This window comes from Calliphora vicina, chromosome 1 (genome assembly GCF_958450345.1).
Source record: "Calliphora vicina chromosome 1, idCalVici1.1, whole genome shotgun sequence".
Taxonomy (NCBI): domain Eukaryota; kingdom Metazoa; phylum Arthropoda; class Insecta; order Diptera; family Calliphoridae; genus Calliphora; species Calliphora vicina.
The window spans coordinates 77,831,386-77,849,595 of NC_088780.1; positions in this window are offsets into that span (position 1 = coordinate 77,831,386).

Sequence of the window (18,210 nt, forward strand, 5' to 3'; positions counted from 1 at the left end):
TTTTTAACCAATTTTTGTCTTTTATATCTTATTATAACTATTTTCTTTTAAATTAAATTGTAAAGGTCATTATTTAATGGCAATTTTTTTACAAAAACTGAAAAAATTGCTGTTTTTCCCCTTGTAAATGCACCTCAAAACTTCATCGTCTATCATCCTAATATTTTACACATGTTTCTACAATACATAGAACAATTCTAGATGGGGGACGGTCAAAATTCGCAATTTTATTTTTTTGGAGCACTCTAATTTACATATATATGTACATACATATTTATATCTAAGAACAAAACTTTTATTTTTGTAAATATGTATGTATCTGTTTTTACATTTGTGAATAGAAATATAAATAAATTAAATTTATTCCGAATATATGAGAACTAAATTTATTTCATTTCCAAGCAACATGATTAAATAAAAACCAAACAAAAGTCTTTAAGAAGGAATAATAATAATATGTTTTATTTACATCTCTATTTTAATATCCTTAATAAGAATATTTATACTGCACAGCTATGAAATAAATATACAAAATGTTTTGCAAAAGACCACAAAAGCATAGGCCACACAACGCTTTTTTATGAACAAGGCAGTTTATACAGTGTTGCCGTTTTGGTTATTTATAACCAAAATTGGTTATTTTTTTCCTGATGTGTAGATGTGTATTTATTTTTCATTTTGGTTACTTTTTCAAAACATTTTGTTATAGACAGATTTTTCAATATACGATCCTAACGAGATCGTATATTTAGTCTATGGCCCGTTTTCTCAATGTATCGACAAACTGCCTGTTACTAAATGTCGACATAAATTTATTAGGCCGATAAATTGTCCGTTATCAATTTGGGTTTTCTCAATATACCGACCAAAAACATTATTTTCAGATGGCAGTACCGGAATCTTTTGTAAAATTCATTATCCTGAATGTTTGCCAGATGGTATGATAAACTCTTTCAGCATTCACTTGGAACTCATGTTCTTCGGGTTCATCCTTCATCACATTAATGTTAATTTTATTTTTTTTATAAAATCTATTTAATTTCGTTTACAAAAATACAAAAACTATGAACAGCATTCAGCTGATTGAATTTATCTGTACGATAAATAAATAATTGGCAGATGAGGTCGGGTTAGCATTGCGACAGAATAGAAGCAAATGAGACATTAATCTGCAGTTTTTCGTTGGGAAAAAAGATAATCACCTAATTAGAAAACGGCCCTAAGACTTGTAAGGCAAGATTTTCATTTCAAAAACATTGTTGTACACATTCTTGTATCATTTTAATATTTCAGAAACATTTTATTTATTTTCCTAATTATTTGCTCATGACCAATACAAGAAACAATCCCAACATTTATCATTATCTCTTTTTTTATAATTTTTTGTTTTTATTTGTTGAGTATTTTTTTTTATTACTCACGTTAATTAATTAATTATCTTTTTCTTTTGGTGTAAAGTTAATAGCTTACGATTTTTTTAGCAACACCTAAATAATATTAACTGCATGCAGTTAATTTCCTTTTGCTCCTGTTGTACTTATACCTGTGCATTTTTTGCATTTACATATATGTATCTTACACATAAAATTGTTCTTGCACAATTATTTTCTATGCTGCTTATTTTTTTGTTTGTTCTCCTGTTACAAATTTTACGAAAGGATACATTTGAATGTACAACAACACTTTATATGATAGATTTTATTCATAAAATGCATTCATTGCATTTTATATCTTTTTATATCCTGTTATTTATTATTACATGGTATTCATTGGCTGTTGTTGTCACATTTTGTTGTTGCATTATCTATTCTTTTTTAACCGCTTTAATACAAAATTATTTTTTTTCTTACTAATTTTTCTGGACTCCTATTAGCACCAGCATGAATACATTTGAATTCGTATTAAAAAATCAAACAATCAATCAAAAAATACAAAAACCTTTGTCCAGAATCTTATTTAATGTATTTTCATTGCACCTTTCACAATACATACAATTACATACCTCAAAAAATAAAACTTCTATTTTATTGCACTAAAATTCTTTATTAACACACATTTCAATTAGAGATGCTGATCGGGACTGATTTTTAAAAATCCCGGGTTCGGGATTTGGTATAGAATCCCGAAATCCCGACCCGGTGTTTCGGTATTTTCGGGAAATCTAAAATACCGAAAATTATAAGAAAGAAACGTACATAATTATGTCTTTACAATTGAAATTTTCATTTTCACAATGTACGATTAAAAGTTAACGTGAACTTTAACCGCAAGTTAGGCTAATATGAATTTCACAATGTACGATTAATTCTTAACTGACACTATTTAACAACAAAGTTGCTGTTAAATATAACCGAATAAATTTCGCCGGTTAGCATCTTAATTGTAAGAAATATAATAAAAGAACATGGAAAAACATTTATATTTTTGTAATATTTATAATTTTTAAATGTGTAAAGCGAAGAAAAGTAAATTTTGCACGGGGTGATCCATATACCATCCGGATATTGCACTTACAAACCAAACAACAAATGTGCACTTTTCCTTGTTGGTTTTCAGTAATTGTTGTTCAGTTTGTTCTGTAAATTTTACAGTTAGGTACCTAAATATTTTTGAGTTTTATACGTTTTTTTATTATACCACTAAGAAAACACAAATTATTATTTTTTATGCCGTCTTTTAGACAATTTTTTATATTTCAATCTTTCATTACACTATTTTTCGTAAACAAATGTATGCATTATTGCCATACTTTCTACTGAATGCTTTGGTTAAGTAATCAAATGATGGTGAAACGTAAATGGGTAACCGTTGGTTAAATGGTCGCCGTTAAACAAACCGACAGTTAGTTAATTTTCCGGTTAAAATGAAATAATCGTACATTGTGAAAATGGCCGTAAAAAGCATAAAATACTTGCATGAGTCATTATCAGGGCAACCAAAAATATGCTCTAAAAAAAGTGTTTTATGCGCATAAAATATGCACTTATAAACGAAAAATATGTTGTTAAAATAAAAAATATGCACTTAAAAATAGTTGGTTATTGTTTGGTTTCAAAATTTCATTAAAAAATATATATGAAGTAAATAAAATATTGAGCTGATTAATTAAAATTGTTTATTATAGGATTAAATTTCATTGTACTGTCTTTGCACTACATGAAAATAGTTTGATTCAATTAATTTTATTATAGTTAGCAGTAAAATACTGTCTTTTTTCTTAAGTTTTAAATGTTCAAACTAAATCTTTGTTTTAGATTTCCGTAGAGTTGATTTGTGTCATCTTTTAAACTGCCTTATATTTCAAACATTGTTTTTGTAAGTAGTGGCATAATATTTTACTTGCTCAATCCATGTGCCCCATGTTCCGGATAAATTTCTCGAAATATTTCTATTCTACATAAAGCTTTAAAAATCACTTTTATATCATTTCAATATGATTAAAAGACTCTATGGAGAACGTGTGTAAGTTGTTGGTAAAAATTGCAATCGATTTTTTTTAATTCGGCTTCCAAAATTTAAATAGAATTATAAAAAAGCCTTACAATAGTGGAATGATTTTAATAATTGTGTGAAACTAAGCTCATTTAAGTCAACGAAAATTCATTTAAGATAAGTCTATTATGGATACTCTAATTTTTTCTTTACCTAGCGTTTACACATGCAAGTAACAGTTCGAAAAACACAATACATACATACTTTTGCACTAACACAATCACACATGCAGCCACTTGCAGCTCACTGCCTACTGAATTTAGGTGGACAGTGATTTTCGACACTTTCATACAAGTGATGACAAATAGAGTTGCCAATAAATAGCTTTTAAAAAATTTATCAGAAGGTGGTAAAATAATAATTATATTTTTAACTTATTTTATGTATTTTTGTAAAAGAAAATAGTACAAATGACCACTAATGCTTATCGTTTTCGTAAAAATAGCAATTTCATTAGTTTTAATAAATAAAATTGTTACTAATATCTATAAAAATTGTTAACCTAACATTTTCCCCAGAAATTTTTATATTTGAATATCATGGTAACACTTTATTGTTATGAATAAAAATAATAAAATTTGGTTTCAAGCCGCAAATGGACTTAAAAATAACAAATGCTGATATATAAAAGGTTTATTTATCGAATTAGCTGTAATATTCTTATATTTGTGGCATTTTGAAGACATCATTCTCCTTCGCTAACATTTACAAAATGAACTTTTACTTGCATGTGTAAACGCTCAAGCAACTTGTAGACATTTCGATGTATTTTCGACATTTTCGATAATAATACGTATTATCAACTTTCATCAATCTACTTGCATGTGTAAACGCAGCGTTAAGTAGCCTAGTAGTAAAATATAGAAATAAAAAATTACAATACAAACAATAAAATTGTATTAAGAAAATCTATTTAATTTCGTTTACAAAAATACAAAAACTATGAACAGCATTCAGCTGATTGAATTTATCTGTACGATAAATAAATAATTGGCAGATGAGGTCGGGTTAGCATTGCGACAGAATAGAAGCAAATGAGACATTAATCTGCAGTTTTTCGTTGGGAAAAAAGATAATCACCTAATTAGAAAACGGCCCTAAGACTTGTAAGGCAAGATTTTCATTTCAAAAACATTGTTGTACACATTCTTGTATCATTTTAATATTTCAGAAACATTTTATTTATTTTCCTAATTATTTGCTCATGACCAATACAAGAAACAATCCCAACATTTATCATTATCTCTTTTTTTATAATTTTTTGTTTTTATTTGTTGAGTATTTTTTTTTATTACTCACGTTAATTAATTAATTATCTTTTTCTTTTGGTGTAAAGTTAATAGCTTACGATTTTTTTAGCAACACCTAAATAATATTAACTGCATGCAGTTAATTTCCTTTTGCTCCTGTTGTACTTATACCTGTGCATTTTTTGCATTTACATATATGTATCTTACACATAAAATTGTTCTTGCACAATTATTTTCTATGCTGCTTATTTTTTTGTTTGTTCTCCTGTTACAAATTTTACGAAAGGATACATTTGAATGTACAACAACACTTTATATGATAGATTTTATTCATAAAATGCATTCATTGCATTTTATATCTTTTTATATCCTGTTATTTATTATTACATGGTATTCATTGGCTGTTGTTGTCACATTTTGTTGTTGCATTATCTATTCTTTTTTAACCGCTTTAATACAAAATTATTTTTTTTCTTACTAATTTTTCTGGACTCCTATTAGCACCAGCATAAAAATAATAATTATATTTTTAACTTATTTTATGTATTTTTGTAAAAGAAAATAGTACAAATGACCACTAATGCTTATCGTTTTCGTAAAAATAGCAATTTCATTAGTTTTAATAAATAAAATTGTTACTAATATCTATAAAAATTGTTAACCTAACATTTTCCCCAGAAATTTTTATATTTGAATATCATGGTAACACTTTATTGTTATGAATAAAAATAATAAAATTTGGTTTCAAGCCGCAAATGGACTTAAAAATAACAAATGCTGATATATAAAAGGTTTATTTATCGAATTAGCTGTAATATTCTTATATTTGTGGCATTTTGAAGACATCATTCTCCTTCGCTAACATTTACAAAATGAACTTTTACTTGCATGTGTAAACGCTCAAGCAACTTGTAGACATTTCGATGTATTTTCGACATTTTCGATAATAATACGTATTATCAACTTTCATCAATCTACTTGCATGTGTAAACGCAGCGTTAAGTAGCCTAGTAGTAAAATATAGAAATAAAAAATTACAATACAAACAATAAAATTGTATTAAGAAAACAAACTAATGAAAAAAAGAAAGTATGCAATAAAAATATGCAGTTATGAGTCAAATATGCAAAAATATGGTATAAAACGCAAAATATGCTAAAATATGCAGTAAAGAGCCAAATATGCAAAGATATGCACTAACAAATCGATGCCAAAATTCTTAAGATTGTCTGAAACGGATAAATAACTAACTCATATGTTTATACGACGCACAGCAAAAAATATGATATTGCATATTTTTGGTTGCCCTGGTCATTATATAAGAAGAAATAACAATAAAGTATGTACATTAGGCCGGGTCGATTTGTATGGACGATCAAAATGTAAAAAATCGTATAGCAGAAACGCAATCTACGCAAAATTCTATGAAATTATTCCCCAGAAACCATAGGTCTAAAATCAAATCCTATCTTGCGCATTTCTCTTTTATCCAATAAAAAAACTATTAAAAAAATATATATACTGAAATATTATTGGATAAAAGACGTAATGCGATAGGATTTGATTTTAGACCTCTGGTTTCTTCTTAGAATTTTCCGTAGAATGCGTTTCTGCTATACGATTTTTCGTGAATCGACATACTGGTGAAAAACCGTACTTTAGTATAAAAAATTTTATTTTAAATAGCTTCTTAAGAATACTATTGCATCTATGGTTTCATCTGCCATTCTGGAACGAATTTTGTTTTCGACATATGCTGCTGCCGAAAAACATCTTTCACATTGGCAAACCCGTTTGCAAATACTTATAACAAATCTGCAAGTATTTTCCTCTTGTTCCTTCAGAAATAAAATTATGTATTTATTTTGCAAGTTGAAAATCTTCATTATATTTTGGTTTCGTTATTGTTATTTGGGGTTTTTACATTTAATAATAATATCTTTTAGCCTTTTAGCAACCGAAATATTTTCATTTTGTTCGAGCTCCTCATCTGAGATAAAATCAATTTCATTTGAAGAGGATTTAAATTGAGTTTTGTTAGATAACTTACAAAAAAAGTTGAAGAATTGATTTTCTAGAGCCCCACTCAAGGAAAACCAAAAATACTGTTTTCCTTTATTAACTATATTGTAGCAGGAGTTGAGCTTAACAACTTTGCTGAACTTCACTTTGCGATATTCGGGCATGTAGATTGTCAAAATGAATGAAAAATTCACACAAAAATTACAATTTCCCCTATTTATTTATTGAAAACGGGATTTGGAAAATCCCGAAAGCCCCGGTATTCCCCGTTTAGCATCTCTAATTTCAATACAAATTTTTATTTTGTACACCCAAATCAAATTTATAGTTTTTTTCACATTTTTCTACTCAATGACTATATGCGGCAAAACAAAATTATATATGTGGCGGAAATATTTTAAAAATAAACATTTTTAAACATTTGATCTTCGCACAATTTCGTATTTTACATTATTCAACTTCGTATGTTACTTTTAGCATCTTAGATATTTTCATTGTTTGAATTTTTCACTGCGAATTCGTTTGCAGTTTATGGGTTTCACACTGCAATTTGTTTGCATGTATGATGTTTTTGTAGTAAATTTTTTGTATATTATACACAAGCAATTTCATTTGTTTTTGCTAACCAAAAATATACATATATTTAGGCAGCAAATGTTTTAAAAATGAAAAAATTTCATTTTGTCTTCTAGCTGCAACGTAAAATATTGTGTAAGGCAAAATATTTTTGGAAAAACTGCGACAAATATTTCTACCATGAAGCTTGTGCATATATCCCAGTATGCAACATTTCGAGTCACTTCTTTTTATCGAACTTATTTCGAATTAAAATCGAAAATATGAATTTATTATGATGCTCTATCCAATCTACATTTTTCAGAATATCGTATTTTAATATTTTATAGAAATGGCGAATAATGTTCGATTTTTTTTTCAATGTCAAATTTTATTTTTGCACAAATTGACAAATTCATATACATACATATTATTCTTTTGTCAATTTGTGAGAAAATAAAATTTTATTTCTTATCCTATCAATAACATATTCATAAAAATAAAGTTTAACACGAAAAATGGATCAAAGACGTCTTAAAAGAAAAGCGCAGCCAATTATTGATGTTGTTTTTGACAATTCGAATCTCATAATCAGCAAACATCAGAAATATGTGCAGAGTTTATTGCATTTGAAAATGAAAACACATCTAACGCAACATTATTGGATAATAATAAAGGTATTGAATATGCATTATTTCAAGAAGAAATTGCTCGATGGTATAAAGTATACGCAATTGTTCATATATTTAATCGAAATCGAATCAATTTAGAACATTTTTAATACCGAAAAAGGTATAGTATATCGATAAAAATTAGAATCAGAATTTCGACTCTTTATCGCTCTGCACTCTACTTAGGAAAACACGCACATTCTCGACATTATATCGAAGTCGATATCGATAAAATTTTACGAAAAAATTATTCATTTTCGACATAACTTCGAATCATTTTGCATACTGGGATGGAATTCGTAAATAGTATTTATATTTTTAGTATGTATATAATGAAATATTATTTTGTTAAATATTTGTTGCAGTTTTCATGTAAAATTATGAATTTTTTTGCAATTTTTTGACTAATATAGTAGTAATTTTAAACTCTGCTCACAAGCTATGTCTTTACATGATCTAGCAACATTGTTTGGTGTCCATGCTAATCTGTTAAGAGTAATATGAATGTGGCGGACAAAAAAAGCCCATATAAAAAAAACATCTTAAACAAAAGAAAAAACAAAACTGATGTTTAAAATGTTTGTATATTAATGTTTGGATTAATAAACTATTACAAATAGGAAAAAAATTAAAAGGATAAAACATTAAATGATAAAAACTAGAACAATTCGAATGATTCAAAGATTAAATATATTTAACTTACAATCAATTTCATTTTACTAATTTGCATGAATTGACAAATTGTTCGTCAAATGATAATTATTCCGTTAAAACTTGTTATAAACAAAAGGTGTCAATATTACTCATGACATTTCAAAGGAACCGAGGTCTTCTAATAGCTATTTTACTATGTCAAATTTCTTTTCCGGTTTACTGCGAACAACAAAACATCCAAAACGCATAATTGCAACTATACCAAATTCAATTTTAAAATTGCTTTGACAAAATTTGATTGGCAATTCTTGCCAAGAACACCCTCAAAGCCTGTAACAGACAATAAGCCACACCCCCTATATTTACGCGAACCCTCTACAAATGTTTTGGTGAACAAATTGTTCCAACTTGTAGGTAAGGTGAATTTCAACATGGTCTCTCTGCGTAAAGGAAATATACAGGAGACAAAGATACAAACATACTGGGAAAAAAATTTCAGAATAATATATAATTTCGATTCCGAGAAAAGAAACTACTATACATCTCAACTAAAAAGTGCTAAATGTTTGTCCATTCACAATATAATAAATAAGCACAAAATTTGTCAACCAATTTTTAGAGTTAAAATTACATTCAACTCTTCTCAATTAAAGAAAAAGGGTGACACTCATCCGATATACGGTTTAAGATATCTTCTTAATCGTAAAATAATTGTAGAAGAACCAATTAAGCGCAAAGGTCCACCTCAGTGCCTTAATTGCCAAGAGTTCGGTCACACCCGAACATTCTGCAAATTACCTTCTGTATGTGTAAGATGTGTAGATATTCATAAAAGTGAAGAATGTCCCCACTCAAAAACAGATAATATAAGAAAATGTAGTAACTGTGGTCAAAATCACCGCAAACTACCGGGGATGCCCAGTATTCCTGCGCATTGAGGAATCAACGAAGGCAAGAAGACCTTTATATGCTCAATATACGGCTTCTAACTTTCCAATCATTCCTGATGCTTCTAGTGCTCAATGTAGAAGTATCATAAAAAACAATAAATCATATGCCCATACGACAAAAGATGATTCAGTTACCCAAATGAAAACAACCAATGGTGCTTCTAGTGCTCAATATAGAGGTATCATAAATGATAATTATCAAAACAAATCGTATGCCAATACGACAAATGAGGGTTCAGTTACCCAAATTAAAGGAAGCAATGTGAATAATGCTCCATTATTTTCATATACACATGCATTAAAAGAGGGTGTACCAGTACCCGACACTAACTCTCAAAGCTCTATTGAGAATTTAATTCAAACTATGAACAGTTTCATGGCGAATATGCAAAATATGTTTCAACAATTGATGCAGAATCAAAGCATGCTCAAGCAGATCCTGCTAAATAGAAAATGAAATCTCTAAGAATTTGTTTTTGGAATGCTAACGGCCTTAGCCAACATAAGAGTGAAGTACAACAATTTCTCCACCTTCAGGAAATTGATGTACTACTCGCTTCTGAAACACACTTTACCATAAAGAACTGTTTCAGAATTAAAGTATAATATACCTATGATACAAATCATCCAAGCGGTAGAGCTTGTGGCGGAACAGCCATATTAGTGAGAAAGGATATTAGGCATTTCCCAATGCCAGAATATAAACGGACCACATCTAAAAATATACCTGATGGAAGAGTTACAATATCTTAGGAGGCAAGCAGCGTATGCTGCAGGGTCCGGAATGCGCAACATAGCTAATCTGTTGATATTGCCTAAGCCTCTTCTGAATCCAATGACCGTCCATGCGCGGCTTAAGGCCGCATCCTACATGAGGTGCCTCTGTTGTTGAAAAAGCAGAACATGGCGGATCTAGAGCGGACGCTCGATAAAGGCCCGTAATTCCGGATGTAATCTGTTCCGTGTCCATGGGATGAATGGCACTACGTTAGTGTGTCTCCTAACGGTGGCCATGGGGGACTTATGTCCCGAATCAACTGGGTCATATATCCCTACGGATGAAGAAGACGCGATGCTGGAGTCAACGCCAAACACGCAACCCTCTACATCCGCAGATACCGTTGCTACTGAGCACCAGACAAAGAGTGTAAATAACAGACCTAAATTATGTGGGGCTGCACGAAAACGTCTTAGGCTACATATTGAGCAAGGCATGGACATCGAGGAGGCACGAATAATGTGCATAAAGCCGATGAAGGAAGTTCGTAATGAGCTGCGTGACCTTAAGATCGCTAGAAAGAGAGGTAGGTCAGACGGGTCAACTCCCGAAAAACCAAATCCCCCTAAGAGAGATGGCATAAATCTTACCTGAAAAAGGGCTCTATAAAACCTCAATTTTCAGGCTGCACTTTTAAACCTGGCTGGCTTGTATTCAACTGCAAGGGCAACGATTCAGCAAAATGGATTAGGAAACCATGGCAAGATACTGCGATAAAGGTTGTATCGGAAGATGAGGTGCCTAGGACTGAAAAATTCGTAGGATATTTCCCAGAAGCGCTTGAAACACCTAACAGCAGGATCTTATCGCTTATTGAAGGCCAGAATGATGACCTAACGGTTGAGTTCTGGAAGGTCCTGAATCGAGTCAGTAAGGGTAGTATAGCGGAAATTACCTTTGTTATTGACCCAAAATCGGCCTCCAAACTTAAGGAAAAGGAGTTCCATATTGGCTATGGGTATGGCATAGTGCACATAAGGCCCACGAATCGCCAACAGGGAGCGACTGACCTACCCACGAGGGCAAAAGTGAGTAGCAGACCAGGACAAGTAGTGTCTAGCAAAGAGTGTTCTACTTTACAAACAGACCTACCTTCCTGTTCTGGTACAAGCACCAAGCCCGTAACGCAAAAGGATGACGTACCCAATTCAACTGGTACGGTTCGTCAGGACCAACTGGACATCACTGTCCAAAAAAGGTCCTCTATTGAGCCAACCAGTTCGAAGAAAGGCATTAATTCCCCAGCGAAGAAGCCAAGTTCCGAGTCAAGGAAGAGGAGCCATGGTTACAGGCCACGAAAGGCCTTTAGTGCCTCTGCTGAAGAAGCAGCACTACGCAGCACCAACTGTGGTAGGAAGATGGCGGCTCGGTCCAGGAAGCACTAATGTTAACAACAGTAAGGCCAAGAGGCACTTGAAGTGCCTACAGGTGAACCTACATCACGCTAAGGCAGCCTCTAATTTGCTATGCCGTAGGTTCACCAAAGACCTCCTGGTCATCTGTTTTATCCAGGAACCATGGATCAACTCAGGGGTAATTAAAGGACTCCATTGTGATCATGGTAAGCTCATTTACAATCAAGTGTGTTGAGGCCCAGAGCGGCACTTTTTGCCAGGAATAATCTAATATATTTACCTATTTCAGAATTTCTACTTGGGGATGTCGTAGCGATTCGGGCAACTATTCCATCGTTAGCGGGCGAGCACGAGGTAATTATTGCCTCTGCCTACCTGCCAGGTGATGATGCAGTAGCGCCTTTCTTTGAAGTTTCTAAACTGGTAGAATATTGCCAAAACAGGAACCTTGGATGGATCATCAGCTGTGATGCCAATGCTCATCATACGGTTTTTGGAAGTAGTGACATCAACAAACGGGGTGAGTTTTTACTTGAATTCATTTGCAAGAATAATATATTTATAGCAAATAAGGGTGATGAACCCACATTTAGGAATATTATTAGACAGGAGGTTTTAGATCTCACATTATCTAGCAATAACCTATCATATGCCATAACTAACTGGCACGTCTCTGATGATGTTTCTATGTCCGATCATCAATATATCATATTTGATATCGAACGATCTTTGACGTACGAAGCGAAATTTTGTAATCCCAAGAATACGAACTGGGAACTCTTTCGCTTTCACTTAGGTAATAATGAAAACTTTAATTATAATTTAATATTTGGCACAATGGAAATTGATTTTGAAGCCAATGAATTAAGTTCGAACATTCGTAATGCCTTCGAATACAGTTCTCAACTAAAATCAAGGAGGCCGAAGAGGGATGTACCCTGGTGGCACAACGGTCTTGAGAAACTGAGAGTAGAGGCAAGACGATTATTCAACAGAGCCAAACATACAGGTGACTGGATCACCTACAAAACGGCTCTTACAGAATACAATAGGGAATTCAGGAGATCTAAGAGATCAACGTGGCGCAGCTACTGCGAGAACATTGATAATCTCCCGGAAACTATTCGGCTACAAAAGACCTTATCTCGTGATCATACCAATGGTCTCTGTATGCTGAAACGTCCAGATGGTACGTACACTGAGTCGCCGGAGAAGACCTGCAAACTTCTCCTGGATACTCACTTTCCTGGTTCAATGCCTTTCAGTCCAACTCCGATTAAACATGGGTTCCCTCAATATCCAAAAGTAATCGCCGCATGGTGGAAAAAGGTAGAACAGGTAACCGCGAGAGCATTACTTCACAGGGTATATCGCCTCATCTGCGTCTCTATTAATGAGTCCATGAGGACCTGTCCCACTCATGATCTGGGTGCAATTCTACACATCCCACCCTTACATTTATTGGTAATGGAGGAAGCCTATAGGAGTACATCCAGACTACCTGGAATATCCCGCGCAATGCCGGGTGATCTAGTTGGCCACATGCGAATTCTAGGCATCTTTGAAAATGATCCTAGTATTGCAATATCGGACTATATGTCACCAACTCTGGTGTTAAGTAGAAGTTTAGGGTCCTTATACCTGAAAGGGACGAGTGGTTAAATCAGACATGTGGCAGAATAATGCCGATCAAGTATGGTTTACTGATGGTTCCAACCAGGCTAATGGTGACACTGGGGCTGGTATCTATGGTCCCAATTTCCAATGGGTACATTCCCATCAATATTTACATTCCCATAATTTTTTGTATATTATACACAAGTAATTTCATTTGTTTTTGCTAACCAAAAATATACATATTGTTACGTTTTAACCTTTTCAAAACGCTGGTTTATTTCCTTTAAATAAACCGGATACTTTTGATTGCAAATAAAAGCCGTTTAGTAGTTTAAAAATTGTAACAACTCTTTATTTATTTAAAATGTACAACAACAACAGAATTAAATAGCCACTCAATTTTTTTATACACGTTTATAAATTCTCAGAAATACAGACACAATTTATAATGTACACGAATTTACTTGAAAAACACAACACACTTTAAGGCACTTAGATGATGTTTATTCGAAAAGCGTCTCTGATAAACTCACTAACGACTGCAGCCTCTGCTACTATTTATAACACTGCCATTTTCACTCTAGATTTCTCTTTAACTGTCTAGAGGTTTCTAATACATACGCCATCTGTGGTGTACTTTCTACAATATTCTTTAACTGAATATTCGAAATCGAATACAGCGTTGCCAACCTACGATCAAATCAACTGAAAGCTTTTATTTAATAATGCCCACAGATATGTTACAGTTTTACAGCACTGTTATTTGAAAACATTATGCTACTTTTAAATCAGCCGTTAAAATCGTTATATTTGAATTCAAGTACAATTTCGTAACACTGCCCCCCCCCTTAAGCCTATTCGTCCCGAATAGGCATAGATTCACTTCTCCCATAGGCGGCTAGTCGTTCTAGATGTACGACCTTCATTCCCGATATCAGTCTTCCACATTTCCGTATTCTATAAACCATGTCGTCCAATTTCTTAACTGCCCTATGTGGTCCTTTGCAGTGATACTTTAATTTGGATGACAAACCCTTATTACGTTGTGAGCTATATCTGGTTTTCATTTGGTCATTTGTTTGGTTAATTCGTCTCCGAACGAGTTCATGCATTTCTTTTTCTGCTGAAGCACCTTCACCCATCTTGGCACCCGGCCTGATGATCTTTTCTCTGCGGGACAGACCAAGCAATCCAACAGGAACCATTCCGCCGTTGCACTGTTCAACGGGGGCCTCCATTGTTACATGGCCACTTTTCACTTCTGCTGGTTCCAACACCAACAAACCATTGTCTATACAATCCTCCACTTCCTCACGGGCCCATACCAAATCTTCTGACTGCGGTGGCAACCTTTTGTGCTCAACAAAAACTAACTTTCTTACTTGAGACTTGCTCTCATATAAGTCTGCACCAATGATTACTTCGTCCACAATATCGGCAACAACAAAGACATGATTTACGCTAATACCACCAATAGTTAGTTTCACATTAACTTTACCATGGACAGCGGCAGACTCTCCAGTAGCGGTGCGTAGACTTACATAGCAAATTGGTTCCATCGATTTCTTTACTAAATCTATTCTGATGATAGACTGCGACGCTCCCGTGTCCATAGTAAGGATGTGCTTCCGGCCGTTGATGTACCCACTAGCAGTAAGATTGTTATTTTCCTGCTGCAGTACTGATATGGAGATGGTAGGGCTATCAGGTGTGGGTGTCAGATCCTGTCCCTCAGTGCAAACTCGCTTTAAAGGTGGCTCCTGTAATGCTTGATGATTCGCCAAGTGGTTATTTCTTGATGCTGAAACATATCTGATTCGCTTTATTGGTGCTCTGCAATTTCGCTGAATGTGACCCATTTTTCCACAGTTATAACATTTAACTTTGGCTTTAGTTTGTCTCTTACTTAAAGCCTTTAAAACTGCCTCTATTAATTCCTTTAATTCGTTGACCATACTTCTATCATTTTCAGCGACAACCTCGATCTTCCGCACATTACACTCCTGGGGCTTTGAAATTATCTTTGCTGTTTCTTGCGCCAGTGCAAATGAGACTGTTTCAGCAAATGATGGTTTAGGTGTAGCACAAACCGCATGTTTTATTTCAGGATCGCGAATGCCATTGACGAATGCATCTATCTTGATATGGTCCAAAAATGGGTTGTTTTCCCTGGATAAGTAAGCTGTAGCAAATGTAATGCCGATCAAGTATGGTTTACTGATGGTTCCAAACAGGCTAATGGTGACACTGGGACTGGTATCTATGGTCCCAATTTCCAAAGGGGTATCCCAATGGGTACATTCCTATCAATATTTCAGGCGGAGATTTACGCCATTCTCATAGGCTCCAATGAATGTTTAAGAAGGAGATTAAAGAATAAAAGAATTTTTGTTATGTCTGACAGTCAGGCTGCTCTTAGAGCCTTATCATCATATGAAGTGAGGTCTGGTGTTGTTATGGACTACTGGACATCCTTGAATGAACTCGGCACACACAATGAACTTACATTGTGCTGGGTACCTGGCCATGAAGGTCACGCTAGTAATGAACGCGCTGATTGTCTTGCCAACAGGGGCGCTCGAAGCTCGTTTATAGGTCCTGAACCGTTCTTTGGTATCCCACGTGGATACACTATGGAACGTATTCGTTCTTGGGTTGAATCGGAATTTGCCCGATTTTGGGGTAATTTACCAGGACTAAGACAGTCCAAACGATTCATCACCCTATCCAAACGTAGATCCCAGTTGTTGCTCTCGCTGACTAAGGGTGACTTGAGGATACTTACTGAATTATTCACCGGACATTGCGGTTTGAAGTATCACCAATTTCTGTTATGTAATGTCGAGAATGAACAGTGTAGGTTTTATGGACTTCATGCAGAAACCTCTGAACATGTTCTTTGCGACTGCCCAATGCTGGCAATACGCAGAACTAAATGGCTCGGAAGGGCCTTAATGGCCCCGGGGGACGTAACTGATCTCTCACCAATTAGAATACTTGGCTTTATACGTAGCCTAAATCTGTTAGGATGAAAAACATAAGGCTGCACAAAAGATCCTATGGGTCGCAGTGAGTAGAGCCTCACTAATAATTTTTTATTTTTTTTTTTTGCATAAGATGTGGACAGAAGGGCCACATCTTAATAATAATAATAATAATAATAATAATAATAATAATAATAATAATAATAATAATAATAATAATAATAATAATAATAATAATAATAATAATAATAATAATAATAATAATAATAATAATAATAATAATAATAATAATAATAATAATAATAATAATAATAATAATAATAATAATAATAATAATAATAATAATAATAATAATAATAATAATAATAATAATAATAATAATAATAATAATAATAATAATAATAATAATAATAATAATAATAATAACAATAATAATAATAATAATAATAATAATAATAATAATAATAATAATAATAATAATAATAATAATAATAATAATAATAACAATAATAATAATAATAATAATAATAATAATAATAACAATAATAATAATAATAATAATAATAATAATAATAATAATAATAATAATAATAATAATAATAATAATAATAATAATAATAATAATAATAATAATAATAATAATAATAATAATAATAATAATAATAATAATAATAATAATAATAATAATAATAATAATAATAATAATAATAATAATAATAATAATAATAATAATAATAATAATAATAATAATAATAATAATAATAATAATAATAATAATAATAATAATAATAATAATAATAATAATAATAATAATAATAATAATAATAATAATAATAATAATAATAATAATAATAATAATAATAATAATAATAATAATAATAATAATAATAATAATAATAATAATAATAATAATAATAATAATAATAATAATAATAATAATAATAATAATAATAATAATAATAATAATAATAATAATAATAATAATAATAATAATAATAATAATAATAATAATAATAATAATAATAATAATAATAATAATAATAATAATAATAATAATAATAATAATAATAATAATAATAATAATAATAATAATAATAATAATAATAATAATAATAATAATAATAATAATAATAATAATAATAATAATAATAATAATAATAATAATAATCATAATCATAATAATAATAATAATAATAATAATAATAATAATAATAATAATAATAATAATAATAATAATAATAATAATAATAATAATAATAATAATAATAATAATAATAATAATAATAATAATCATAATCATAATAATAATAATAATAATAATAATCATAATAATAATAATAATAATAATAATAATAATAATAATAATAATAATAATAATAATAATAATAATAATAATAATAATAATAATAATAATAACAATAATAATAATAATAATAATAATAATAATAATAATAATAATAATAATAATAATAATAATAACAATAATAATAATAATAATAATAATAATAATAATAATAATAATAATAATAATAATAATAATAATAATAATAATAATAATAATAATAATAATAATAATAATAATAATAATAATAATAATAATAATAATAATAATAATAATAATAATAATAATAATAATAATAATAATAATAATAATAATAATAATAATAATAATAATAATAATAATAATAATAATAATAATAATAATAATAATAATAATAATAATAATAATAATAATAATAATAATAATAATAATAATAATAATAATAATAATAATAATAATAATAATAATAATAATAATAATAATAATAATAATAATAATAATAATAATAATAATAATAATAATAATAATAATAATAATAATAATAATAATAATAATAATAAT